The 12634-nt window shown below is 42.1% G+C and overlaps 1 protein-coding gene across 11 annotated transcripts in view; it reads left to right on the forward strand.

Annotated features, from left to right (window-relative positions):
• NSMCE2 (NSE2 SUMO ligase component of SMC5/6 complex) overlaps positions 1-12634 on the forward strand; it is a 249738-nt gene that overhangs the window by 17353 nt on the left and 219751 nt on the right. For 2 of the 11 annotated variants that reach the window (XM_070075483.2, XM_089336491.1), the window contains exon 3: positions 11877-11998. The exons of the other annotated variants lie outside the window; for them this stretch is intronic. The gene's annotated coding sequence lies outside the window, so the exon portion shown is untranslated. The remainder of the gene's footprint in view (positions 1-11876; positions 11999-12634) is intronic. 11 annotated transcript variants of the gene reach the window in all.

A 12634-nucleotide genomic window follows, 5' to 3' on the forward strand; every position in this document is an offset into this window, starting at 1 on the left:
ATTTTCACTAAATATTTGAGCAGAACACAGATGGAGAAGGAGAGCTCTCGTTCCATGGATTCACTTCCCAGATGCCCACGGTGGCTAGTCCTGGCTGGGGATGGAACCTGAGGTGCAGTTCAGGAACCCAACTACTTGAGCCATCACTGCTGCCTCTCAGGGTCTGCGTTAGCAGTAGGGTGAGGTCAGGAGTTGGAGCCGAGTAGTGAACCCGGGCACTCTAAAGTGGTTACATGGGGTTCTAACGAACATCTTAACAGCTAGGCTGAATGGCTGCTCCAAGAGGGACATGGGTAAAATTCTATATATTGAATTGTTCAAGGGTCCAATAGATGAGAAAACCTTGTTGGAAGGCATGTTTTATTTTTTTTTAATATTTATTTATTTACTTATTTGAAAGGCAGAGTTAGAGGGACAGAAATCTTCCCTCCACTTCCCAAATGACTACAATGGCTGGGTCTGGGCCAGGCTGAAGCCAGGAGCCAGGAGCTTCTTCCAAGTCTCCTATGTGGGTGGCAAGAGCCCAAGTACTGGGGCCATCTTGTGCTGCTTTCCCAGGTGCATTAGCGGGGAGCTGGATTGGAAATGGAGCAGCTGGGTCTTGAATCAGCACCCATATGGGATGCCGGCATTGTGGTCAGCGGCTTAATCTACTACACCACAATGCCGGCCCCTGGTGGTAGGTGTTTTGAGTTTTCTTTCTGTGTTGTTTTTCTTATTTCTCTGGAGCTACCAGGCATAAAGCCTTCAGTTACTATGGTCAGGCAGGATGTGTGTTGAATGATGCCAGAGTTGGTGATGATGGCAAAGACGTGGGAATATTCGATGGTAAGGAGTGGAGTATGCCAGACACAAGTGGTAGGCAGGGCTCCATTTTTACATTGATATCTCAGGTGAGCCTGTGGAGTAGGTGAATTCAGGGATGTTTACTCAAAATTTTGAAGGTTCTTGCCGTATATTTAGGTAAGAATTCTATATATCAGCTGCTTATAAATAGAACAGGCAACCTGGTATAGTTTTTAGCATTTATTCAGTGAGAGAAATACACAGGAAAGTGAGGGATTTATTTAGGAGAGAAAAGTCTAGAAACTTAACGTTGGGTCCATACCAGGCAGAGAGCAGGCCGGGAGCCGTGTGGAACAAGTTCACCCACAGGTGCTCTGTTGTGGGCAGGAAAGCAGAGGCAGAGCGGCAGCCAGAAGGCTGGGCCCCCGGAGGCGTGGGACAGCCAGGGCAGGCCCACTGTGCTCCAGGCCTTTTATTCACTTCCAAAAGGGCGTGGTTACACAGTCTGACTGGCAGGTGGGTGTACAGGTGAGGTCAGGTAGGGGCGTGAGATCATAGGGGGCAGGGTGAAGGCGTGGTCTCCAGCTCACAGATGTAATCAATGTAATCCCATCTATATCATAGGGGCTATATGCCTATATCATAGGGGCTTTGCACGCGAGGAAACCGAGGCTTAGTGAAGTTAAGTGCTTTTCCTGGGCGGCAATTACGCAGGGGCAGAGTAGGGATTTGCGGATAAGCGGTGTCTCTCTCTGCTTTCTGCCCCTCACCCTTGCACTTTATCAAAAGTGCGCTGTGCCAATCTAATGGCATTTGCAGTCTCATAACAGTCAGTGACATTTAACTCAGCAAGCTTTGGCTCTTTCGTTGAGAGGGACGTTATCTGAATCTTGAACTCCAAAATGAGGTTGCATGCTTTTCTGAAAGAGCCTGTTGGCTTTTGCCCTATTCTGCTAGTGAAGTTCTCAACAGCGCTCTCTGGACTGGTTTTGAAGTCCAAGATGGCACTTCTTGGCTTTAGCCACCTCTGTAAAGATGGAGCCCAGTCTGATTATGGAAGGAAGCAGTTGGGACTTTGGGAAGCCATCATGTGGGCCTGGGCTACTACTTCCAGACTTGCTTTGGTGATGGGAAAGCAGACCCCTGTGAGGCTAAGGAGCAACCACCAAGTCTGCTCCTCCGAAGCAGGTGTGCCTGTAGAAATGAGAGAGCCAGTGGATTGGGTTGGTTGCCTGTTCTTTCATGTACCCAAATTGCATTGTGGCTAATAAATAATCATTGCCTCTTTAGTATGATTCCATTTTTCTCACCTGAGTCCCTACCCAGCCAAGAAACACAGTTTTCCCTGTGTGACAGTTGCTTCAGAGTTAATTATGAATAAAGAACAACCATCAGAATGGAAGCTCCGTAGTCAGGGGCATGTCCTGTCTACCAAGTAACTCTCCTCTACATTTGCAAATGTTAAGCATTTAGTTGACAGAATAGTTTGTTTGAGGGGTAGTAGTTTTACTCCTCAGTAAGGCATTCTTATTTATTTATTTATTTATTTTTGACAGGCAGAGTTAGAGAGAGAAAGATCTTCCTTCCATTGGTTCACCCCCCTAAAATGGTCGCCACAGCCGCCTCTGCACCAATCTGAAGCCAGGAGCCAGGTGCTTCTCCTGGTTTCCCATGTGGGTGCAGGGCCCAAGCACTTGGGCCATCCTCCACTGCACTCCCTGGCCACAGCAGAGAGCTGGACTGGTAGAGGAGCAACCAGGACAGAATCCGGCGCCCTGACCGGGACTAGAACCTGGGGTGCCGGCGCCGCAGGCGGAGGATTAGCCTAGTGAGCCGCGGTGCTGGCCTAGTGAGGCATTCTTAATTTGGTAAATATGGAAAAAAAAGAAAACCAGAAAATTATGCTTGCTCAAAATCCTTTCACCTATTTTATGAAAACACAGTAATAATTTTGCTTTAAAAAACTTTTCTGGAAGTTACTTAATTTTAGTATGCCAGAACAACTGACTTTGTATTTTCAAAGCTTGTTTCCTTAGGAAGAGTCACATTCCGGATTTTTACTACATTGTAATATATTTCTCCATCTAGAGAACTACTTCTTGTTATTAGGACTCTAGTTAAAAAAGGAGACATTTCTTTTGGGCTTGCCCCTATACTTTATTCCATAAGTCTGTTATTGAAGGGAAGCAGTAATTAGAAGTAGGTGATTCTAATATTAGTCATAGCCACAATGATAATAAAAATAACAATAACTTCAAGAAGCCAATGTTTGTATTTCTTAAATTGCTTTTATAACGAGCCAATTGAAAGTCAAAATATTATTATAAGTTAAATAAATGAAGACTATTTAAGATATATACCTACTTATGCCGCATGTGGTACTGAAAGTGTAAAGGCAGAAATGTGGAGGTAAGTGTACCTTTATGCACTGCTGTTCGGAGCATAAATTAGTAATTACAGAAAACAGTGGAGAGATTCCTTATAACTTTAAAATAGAACTACTGTATGATTCAGCACTCCTACTAGTGGGTGTTGTTCAAAGGAAATAAAATTAGTATATTGAAAAATTTCTGTATTCTCATGTTCATTGAGACTTATTCATAATAGCCAAGATGTGGCGTCAGCCTAAGTGTCCAACAGTAGATGAATGGATAAAGAAAATGTGATATACAAGGGGTCTTCAAAAATTACTTAGAAAATGCATGTTATGAAAAAACTATGCATGGATTTCAAAATTTTTCTTAACCACAATCTATATTTTAATTCCATTCCCACAAGCTTTCTGGAATGCTCTTGTATCTGGCTGTGTGTAAGAGTAATATTCAGTCTTTCATAAAAGGTGGTCTTGGCATTTGTTATAACATGGGTGAACCTGGAGGCCATTACACTAAATGACCCTTTGTTAATTTATGAACTTCATTTTTTATGACTTTGCATTTAATTTTTGTGAAAGGACTGTCTAAGCCAGAGGTTGTCAGACTTGTATGTTAAAATCACTTAGATGGCTCCTTAAGACAGATCATTGGACCCCACCACCAGAATCTCAATAAGTCTAATTGAACCCAGGAGTTTGCTTTTCTAAAAGGTTGAGGCTAATGCTGCTGGTTCACTCGGAGAACCCTGGTTTGTAGTCATTATAGTTCATTTGGTGGTAGACGTGCACCGCTAGGTGGCACCAGAACACTTCTTATTAGAAGGCCAGAGGCCTTGTTGACCAATGTTAGTTGATTGTAGAGTTTAGGATTATGCGCAAGATACAGACACTAATTGGAATTTAGTAATTTGAAGCCTGAATAATTCCACATATATGTAAAGTAAAAAAACATTGATGCTATCAGACCAAAGAAACTAAAGAACTATTATAACATTTTAAGAACTATTGTAACATTTAAATACATTGATGCTATTAGACCAAAGAAACTAAAGAACTATGTAACATTTTAAACAACCCTGCTAGGAATGAGGATATACTCTCATCTACACTAGCTTCATTTTCTGTTAGGTGGGTTACTCAATTTCATTTAAATACATTGATGCAAAATAGAAATATACAACTCCTGGGGCTGGTGTTAATGGCATAGTGGGTAAAGCTGCCACCTGCAATGCTAGCATCCCATATGGGCATCTGTTTGTGTCCCAGCTGTTCCACTTCTGACCCAGCTCCTTGCTGGTGGCCTGGGAAAGCAGCAGAAGGTGGCCCTGTGCTTGGGCCTCTGCCACGCACATGGGAGACCTGGATGAAGCTCCTGGCTCAGCCCTGGCTGTTGCAGACACTTGGGAACTGAACCAGCAGATTGAAGATCTGTCTGTCCCTCTCTCTCTGTAACTCTGATTTTCAAACAAATAATTTTTTAAAAATACAACTCATATGAATCTGAAGTACAAATGGAATTTAGTCTAAGTAATGAACCTTGACTTTGTCGTTGCTGATTACATTTAAAAAGCACTTTTTGGAGCATTTCCATGTATTATCCACTATAAATATCCTGTAGTTTTGCCCTTTTTCCAGTGGGCCAATCATGTTTGGGACAGTTTTATGTTACAGAATGTGAAGTGTGCTTTCCTTTCCTTTTGGCTGCCTTCATGAGAAAGTTGAGTGGTTTCTTTTTCAGGGCACTGAGGGAAAGTTTTGGCTGCTGTTTGCCTCACCTCACCTCCTGTTACCTTGGAGTCTTCATAAATTTCCAAACATTCCAACACCTCCAGATTTTCTCTTCCACTGACTGTGACACCCTGGAAGTTGGCATGGTTTCTCCACATGAGGGCGTCTGGAAATAATTGCTGGTTTTTCTCTCCTATTTTCTGAGCTCTCCCATTCATGTTAGAATGTCACTTTTTGAAATAGCAAATGAGTCACTTTTTAGTTTTTAAAACAGTATTATAGTATCTGAATACCATCTAGGTTTTTCCAGCCTCTTGAGAATATTCTTTCCATTGATTCTGTTTCCTTATCTTCGGAGCAGAGGCTTGGGTTAGGTTTCAGTGACCTAACAGGGTATGAAAATGACTACTATAGATAAGACTGAATTGGAGTCACTCTGTTAGATTAAAACATGAGACTAGCAATTTGTCATATATCTGTGACCACTGGAAAGATTGGAGAGAATGCTAAGCAAAGATGACAACTCAGAGCAAAAGTAGAACACACTTAAGGGACATTTTTGAAACATCAGGTTCCTTTTTATTTTTTATGTTTTAAAGATTTGTGTATTTGAAAGGCAGAGTTACAGGGAGGCAGAGGCAGAGAGAAAAGTCTCCCATCCACTGGTTCACTCCCCAAATGGCTATAATGGCCAGAGTTGAGCTGATCTGAAGCCAGGAGCTTCTTCCAGGCCTCCCAGGCAGGTGCAGGAGCCCAAGGACTTGGGCCATCTTTAGCTGCTTTCCCAGGCCATAGCAGAGAGCTGGATCAGAAGTGGAGCAGCTGGGACTTGAACTGATGCCCATATGGGATGCTGGCACTGCAGGTGGCGGCTTTTCCTGCTATGCCGCAGCACCGGGCACCCCCAGGTTCCTTTTAAAATTACATGTCTCTGGTAAGCAGAAAGAAGCTGTGACTAGATTGGTGATTGACTTAGTTGAAGCCAATTTAGTTATTCTTGAGGTTATTATCCAGATCTATTCTTTCTTTCTCTTTCTGTACTTTACAAATGAAATTACGTATTTGTGTTACATAGCATTCTTTAGACATAATAGTGTTAGTCACATGTATAATTAAAAATTTTTGATTGTCATCAGTACAAAAGAGGAGAAATAAATTTTAGTAATATTTTAGCCACCAAGTATTTATACATATATACACACACATTTATAATATTATTTCAACGTGTAATCAGTATAAAATTACTAATGACTTATTTAGACATTAAATTTTTGGAGGAAGCTGAAATAAAAATCTGACAGGTCATCTCAGTCTGAACTAGCCACATTTCACCTTTGCCACTTGTGCTTAGCAGCTTCATGTGGCCAATGGCTACTGGAGTAGAGGACAGCAAGTATCTGGTGTTTTAGTAACTAGATCAGAGAAGAGCATTAAATTGGAAGGGTAGCTAAGCCAATTTGTTTTGCAACTTTTTAACAGTTTTGATTGATGCATAATCAAATGGCTGGTAAAACAAAATAGTATCTATCAATTTCTTTTGTGTTGTCACTCCTCTACCACTGGTGTGATTGGTATTTTAGGTTTTTACCAAAATTGTTTGGCCAGCCTAAAATGAAAAATGATATATTTCTGGGGATCCTATTAGTATTTGCTTCTGTTTGAAATGCCGTATGGTAATTTGAATCCACATCTACAATGCTTTCATACTTTGTAGCTGATGTGGTAAATTAGTTTCTTATGGTATTGGGCAAGCCAGAGAGGTTAAGCCTCTTAACTTCGGCAGCCAGAATGCTCTAGTTGCTGTAAACAATTAGGCCTGTCAGCAATTGACCTTGGAAATGCTAATTTGCTTGTCCAGGGTGCCGCCTCAGGCACCAGCTTTCTCTCAGTGGGTGGGAGTTACAAACCGAGTTTGGAGAACTGTGTGCATTTGGGGCAAGCTCTAGATGCGCTTCTTGCTTCATTTTTGCATGTGGCTGAGTTGCAAGTAGGAATGTTCTTTGCACAAGTTTCTTTGAAGGTCTTGAGGAATCAGATGGAAATGCCTAGACTGAAGTTGAAAGGAAGCTTCATTCACCTTTGGAGCTACCCTTTCTCCTTCATTCCAGTGCTAATCGGCCACGATGAAGATTGATTTAAAAACTATGTATGCTTTCATCGCTATTTCATCATATTTCTTAAACCTATTGAAAGAGAACCGGGAAATCATCTTTTATTAGCCCCTTTGTTTTTTGTACTTATTAGTGCTATTGTAGTTCCAGATTCAAAAGAAGATAGTTGAATAAATTAGGAGAAAGAAATGTTAGTGTCAGGTGTTTGCCACCGTGGTTAAGAAGCCACTTAAACATTTGTTTGAGTTTGGTTTTTCTTCACTGTTCTTTTGTAATTATTCGTACTTTATGGTGATAAATAACCAATTATTTATTGGCTCATGCCTTTAAAATGCTACTAATTTAGTTAGATCAGAAAAATATATATACATATGAGATAAGGAAAACAGCATGGCAGTAAATGGTCTGTTTCAAATGAGGAAATTAGGAGTCTGTGTATTCCATTCAAGAATCAGTGAATGGGGCCTACGCTGTGGTGCAGTGGCTTAAAGCCCTGGCCTGAAGCGCTGGCATCCCATATGGGCACCGGTTCTGGTCCTGGCTGCTCCTCTTCTGATCCAGCTCTCTGCTGTGGCCTTGGATAGCAGTAGAGGATGGCCCAAGTGCTTGGACCCCTGCACCCATGTGGGAGACCTGGAGGAAGTTCCTGGCTTCAGATCGGTGCAGCTCTGGCCGTTGTGGCCATCTGGGGAGTGAACCAGCGGATGGAAGACCTTTCTCTGTCTCCACCTCTCTCTATAACTCTTTCAAATAAATCAAATAAATATTAAAAAAAATCAGTGAATGACTTTTTACGTTATGGGCCAAGACCCTGATTCTCTATCCAGTAGGCAAACATCTTTTGTAGATGCTACTTAATGGGCAACCTGGTAAAGCCAACTCTGCTTTTTGGTATGCCAGGCATATTCTAAGGGCCTCATGTGTGTTCATTCCTTTAATCCTTACCCACAATGCTGTGTGGTAGGTAATTAACACCCTTATTACCAATTTGCATGTGAGTAAGTTGAATTTTGAGGTTTACCAAGGACTATATACTTTATTTCTAAAGGAGATTTTCTCTGTTTTCACAAGAATAATCTATTTCAGATTAGAAATACGCATTTTATATATTCTTAATGCATCATCCTTTCAAAGTATGATTTACCCCTTTTTCAGGATCAGTAAACTTGGAGATAAGTCCTCTTATCTGTCCAGTAGACGTATACCTCTGCTCATGACAGAAGTGGCCCTTCTGCTGTCACCTTTATACCTGAAGAGGAAAGAGTTCCTCATTCAGAGGATCTCCAGAGTCCTTTCTGTACAAATTCTCATAACTGACTCTTAAGATCCCCTTGCTGAGCTTTTTACAAGAAAGCTAGTATATGGGTGATATTTATAAATATTGATTACCATAAATTAACTCCATAGATTATCTTTGATTAATCATTTCTCTACCCATGACCAAATGATCTGATACTTACTTTTGAAAAAAAAAAAGGAGATATTGATTTTTTTTTTTTTTTAATTTTTGACAGGCAGAGTGGACAGTGAGAGAGAGAGAGAGAGACAGAGAGACAGAGAGAAAGGTCTTCCTTTACCATTGGTTCACCCTACAATGGCCGCTGCGGCCGGCGCATCATGCTGATCCGAAGGCAGGAGCCAGGTGCTTCTCCTGGTCTCCCATGCGGGTGCAGGGCCCAAGCATTTGGGCCATCCTCCACTGCACTCCCTGGCCACAGCAGAGAGCTGGCCTGGAAGAGGGGCAACCGGGACAGAATCCGGCACTCCAACTGGGACTAGAACCCGGTGTGCCGGTGCCGCAAGGTGGAGGATTAGCCTAGTGAGCCGCGGCGCCGGCTGAGATATTGATTTCTATGCCCACTTTAAACCATTGAGCATAGTTTATAAGAATGTTCATGATGTCACCAGCTAGCCCCATTCCATATCTGCTTTTGACATATTCCATGATCCCAGTGGATACCTGAAACTCCAAATAGTACCGAATCCTATATATTCTATACATGTTTGTGAAATAGTCTAGCAGTAATAATGAATAATAACATAGAACAGTTAAACAAAATACTGTGATTAAAATGATATGAATAGTGACTGTCTCTCTCTACTCGCTTTTTGGAGCAGTGTTTTATGTAGCAATTAAAATGACATATACCATATCTGAGTGCTGACTTTGAGCCCAATTCTATATTCCTGCCTATGTCTACCCTAGGAGGCAGCTGGCAATGGCCAAGTAGTTGGGTCCTTGCTACTTGTAGGTGACCTGGGTTGAGTTTCTTCTTCTGGCTTCATTATAGCCTGGTCCTGGCTGGTTGCAGGCATTTGGGGAGTGAACTAGCAGATGGGAGATCTCTCTCTGTCCATCTTTCAAATGAATAAAATTAAACATTAAAAAAATTATTGTACTCAGTTCTTAATGATAATATGAAATACGTACCTGTGTGATAAGTCTAAGTGAAGTGGATAACCACAGGCACTGTGAGGAAGGTATAGGCAACTGCGTAAAGGTTGCTTGAACAGAAGCAGTTAGTCTGGTAACTGAGATGGTTACTAAGTTACTAACAGGCGAGTAGTGTATACAGCACGAATATCTGGACAAAGGGATTACTCACATTCCTGTTGGGACAGAGTGGAATGGCAAGAGATTAAATCATGTTAATCAGAGTGGCGTGCAATTTGAAACTTACAAGTTGTTTATTTCTGCAATTTTCAACTTAATATTTTTGGACTGTAGTTGACCCGAGGTAATTGGAACTGTGGAAGGCAAAGCCACAGATAAGGAGATACTGTCGTGTGCCATAGGGACTGGATTCATGTGGCACCAGCATGTGCCCTGGAAGCCTCTGGTCTTTGTTCACGTGACTTCTTCCTTGCCTGCCCTCTCCATCCTGAGTGCTTAGAGGATACCTGTTCATCTTCTAGGCTAAACTGAAGTGTCATCTTTTTTATGCTGATCTTCTTCTACTCAGACCGAACTGACCTCTCTTTTGAGTTTGCTGTGCATTCATTCATTCATCAAAATGAGCATTTCTTTGCAAGTCCCCATTCACACTGGTAGAGACGGGGGTCTGAATAGACTTAATCAGTACTATCCTGTTTTCCAACCAAGTTTTGGCTTTGTGTTCCCTACAGTCTCCAATGCAACACTCAGTGCTACCATTTTGCTCAAAAGCGCCTGCCAGCAATATAGAAACAAATGAGCATGAGTTACCCAGTAGCAGGCACTTCATTAGTTCCTGGTCTAGATAAAAGTCATTCTATGATAGTCTCTTCTCATATCTATAAGACTAAGAATGGATTGAAATTTTATAATAAAGTGATACCTGAAAAGGGATTATGGAGAGGAGAGCAGAAATAATTCTTCCAAAAAGTTGTTTTTCACTGGCCAATTCATTATATTACTGGCAGAAAATAATATATTTTTAAAATTTCTTTATTTCAAAGGTGGAATTACAGAGGGAGAGGCAGAGGCAGAGAGAGAGGTCTTCTATCCACTGGTTCACTCCCCGAATGGCCACAATGGCTGGGGCTGAGTCAGGCTGAAGCCTGGGGCCTGGGACTCCACCCAGGTCTCCTACATGGGTGTAGGGTCCCAAGTACTTGAGCCACGTTGTGCTGCTTTCCCAGGCTCATTAACAGGATGCTGGATTGGAAGTGGAACAGCAGGACTTGAGCCTACTCTCATGTGGGATGCTGGTGTCACAGGCAACAGCTTAACCCACTGTGCCACTATGCTGACCCTGAAGAAATCTTACATGTAAAGTTCTTCTAGAGGCATGTATGTATATACTGAAATTGTGGGTTTTAATAATATTTTTTCTAAAACTCTTTATATTTTTTGAAGTTAGTTTCAAAATATTTACTAAATACCCATAATTTGACAAGCACTGGGCTAGAAATATAAAGATATGAAAATATCCTCCACAAATATGAAGATCCTTGTACTGAAAATAGATCTTTGTAAAAACTAAGAGTGGTGGTGGGAGAAGGGTGGGAGTATGGGCAGGAGGGAGAATAGGGAGAGAAGTATCACTGAGTTCCTGAATGTGTGTGTGTGAAATACATGAAATTTGTATACCCTTAAATAAAATTCAATATAGGGAAGTCTTATTATAGGTGTTTGCTTTCTTAACAATCCTAAGAAGACAGATGAGAGAGCTTAAGCTCAGAGGGATTAAATGACTTACCTGAAGTCGCGCAGTTTAGTTTGACTAGGATAGAACTGAAATCCAGAATAGCAGCTGTGTGAGCACGTGCATGCACACGCTCTCATGTGCCTATGTATATCAACATGTCCTCTGACAGTTCTTATTGTTTTTAATAGCTGTTAAATTTGGTGCATGTAGCAAATGGGATATAGTTTTTTTTTAAAGATTTATTTTATTCATTTGAAAGTCAGAGTTATAAATAGAAGGAGAGGCAGAGAGAGAGGGCGAGGTCTTCTGCTGGTCCACTCCCCAATTGGTTGCAATGGCTGGAGCTGCGCCAATCCGAGGCCAGGAGCTCCCTCTGGAGGTGTGGGTGCAGGGTCCCAAGGACTTGGGCCATCTTCCACTGCCTTCCCAGGCCATAGCAGAGAGCTGGATCAGAGTGGAGCAGCTGGGTCTCAAATTGGCGCCCATATGGGATGCCGGCTCTGCAGGCGACGGGCTTTACTTTTTGTGCCACAGTGCCGACCCCGGGATATAGTTTTGGTCTACTGAAATGTATTTCAGCAGATAATTAATTTAGTGTTTATCACCTTACTTTCCTGATAATGTTCTTTGGAGCACAGCAGTTTTAAATTCTACTTGATAGGCTTTTGTTTATTTTAACTTAGTTTTCTTATTAATACTTTCCAATTAACTAAACTTTTTTTTTTTTTTTTTTTTTTTTTTTGACAGGCAGAGTGGACAGTGAGAGAGAGACAGAGAGAGAAAGGTCTTCCTTTGCCGCTGGTTCACCCTCCAATGGCCGCCGCTGCAGCCGGCGCACCGCGCTGATCCTGGCAGGAGCCAGGAGCCAGGTGCTTTTCCTGGTCTCCCATGGGGTGCAGGGCCCAAGCACCTGGGCCATCCTCCACTGCACTCCCTGGCCATAGCAGAGAGCTGGCCTGGAAGAGGGGCAACCGGGACAGAATCCGGCACCCCAACCGGGACTAGAACCCGGTGTGCCGGCGCCGCAAGGTGGAGGATTAGCCTATTGAGCCACGGCGCCGGCTCCAATTAACTAAACTTTTAAAAATAACTTATTGGTATATAATGCACATGCCTTATAGTTCACCGATTTAAAGTATTCAGCTTAGTGGTTAAAATATTAACAGATATGAGGAACCATCACCATAATCAACTTTAGAATCGTTTTGTTACCCTATACCCTTTAGCTGTCACCTTTCTCTCTTTTCCCTCCAACCCTAAGGAGCCATGAATCTACTGTTTGTCTCAATAGATTTGCATATTCTGGAATTTCATATAAGTGGAATTATTTAATATGTGGTATTTTGCAGTTAGCATCATGTTTTCAAGGTTCATGCTGTGGCCTAGTAGGTTAAGTCTCTGCCTGGGGTGCTGGCATCCCATATGGGTGCCAATTTAAGTCCCAGCTACTCTGCTTCTGATCCAGCTCTCTACTAGTGGCTTGGGAAAGCAGTGGAAGATGTTCC

The sequence above is a fragment of the Oryctolagus cuniculus genome, chromosome 6, assembly GCF_051225735.1.
Source record: "Oryctolagus cuniculus isolate XC-2025 breed Fujian yellow rabbit chromosome 6, ASM5122573v1, whole genome shotgun sequence".
Classification (NCBI taxonomy): Eukaryota; Metazoa; Chordata; class Mammalia; order Lagomorpha; family Leporidae; genus Oryctolagus; species Oryctolagus cuniculus.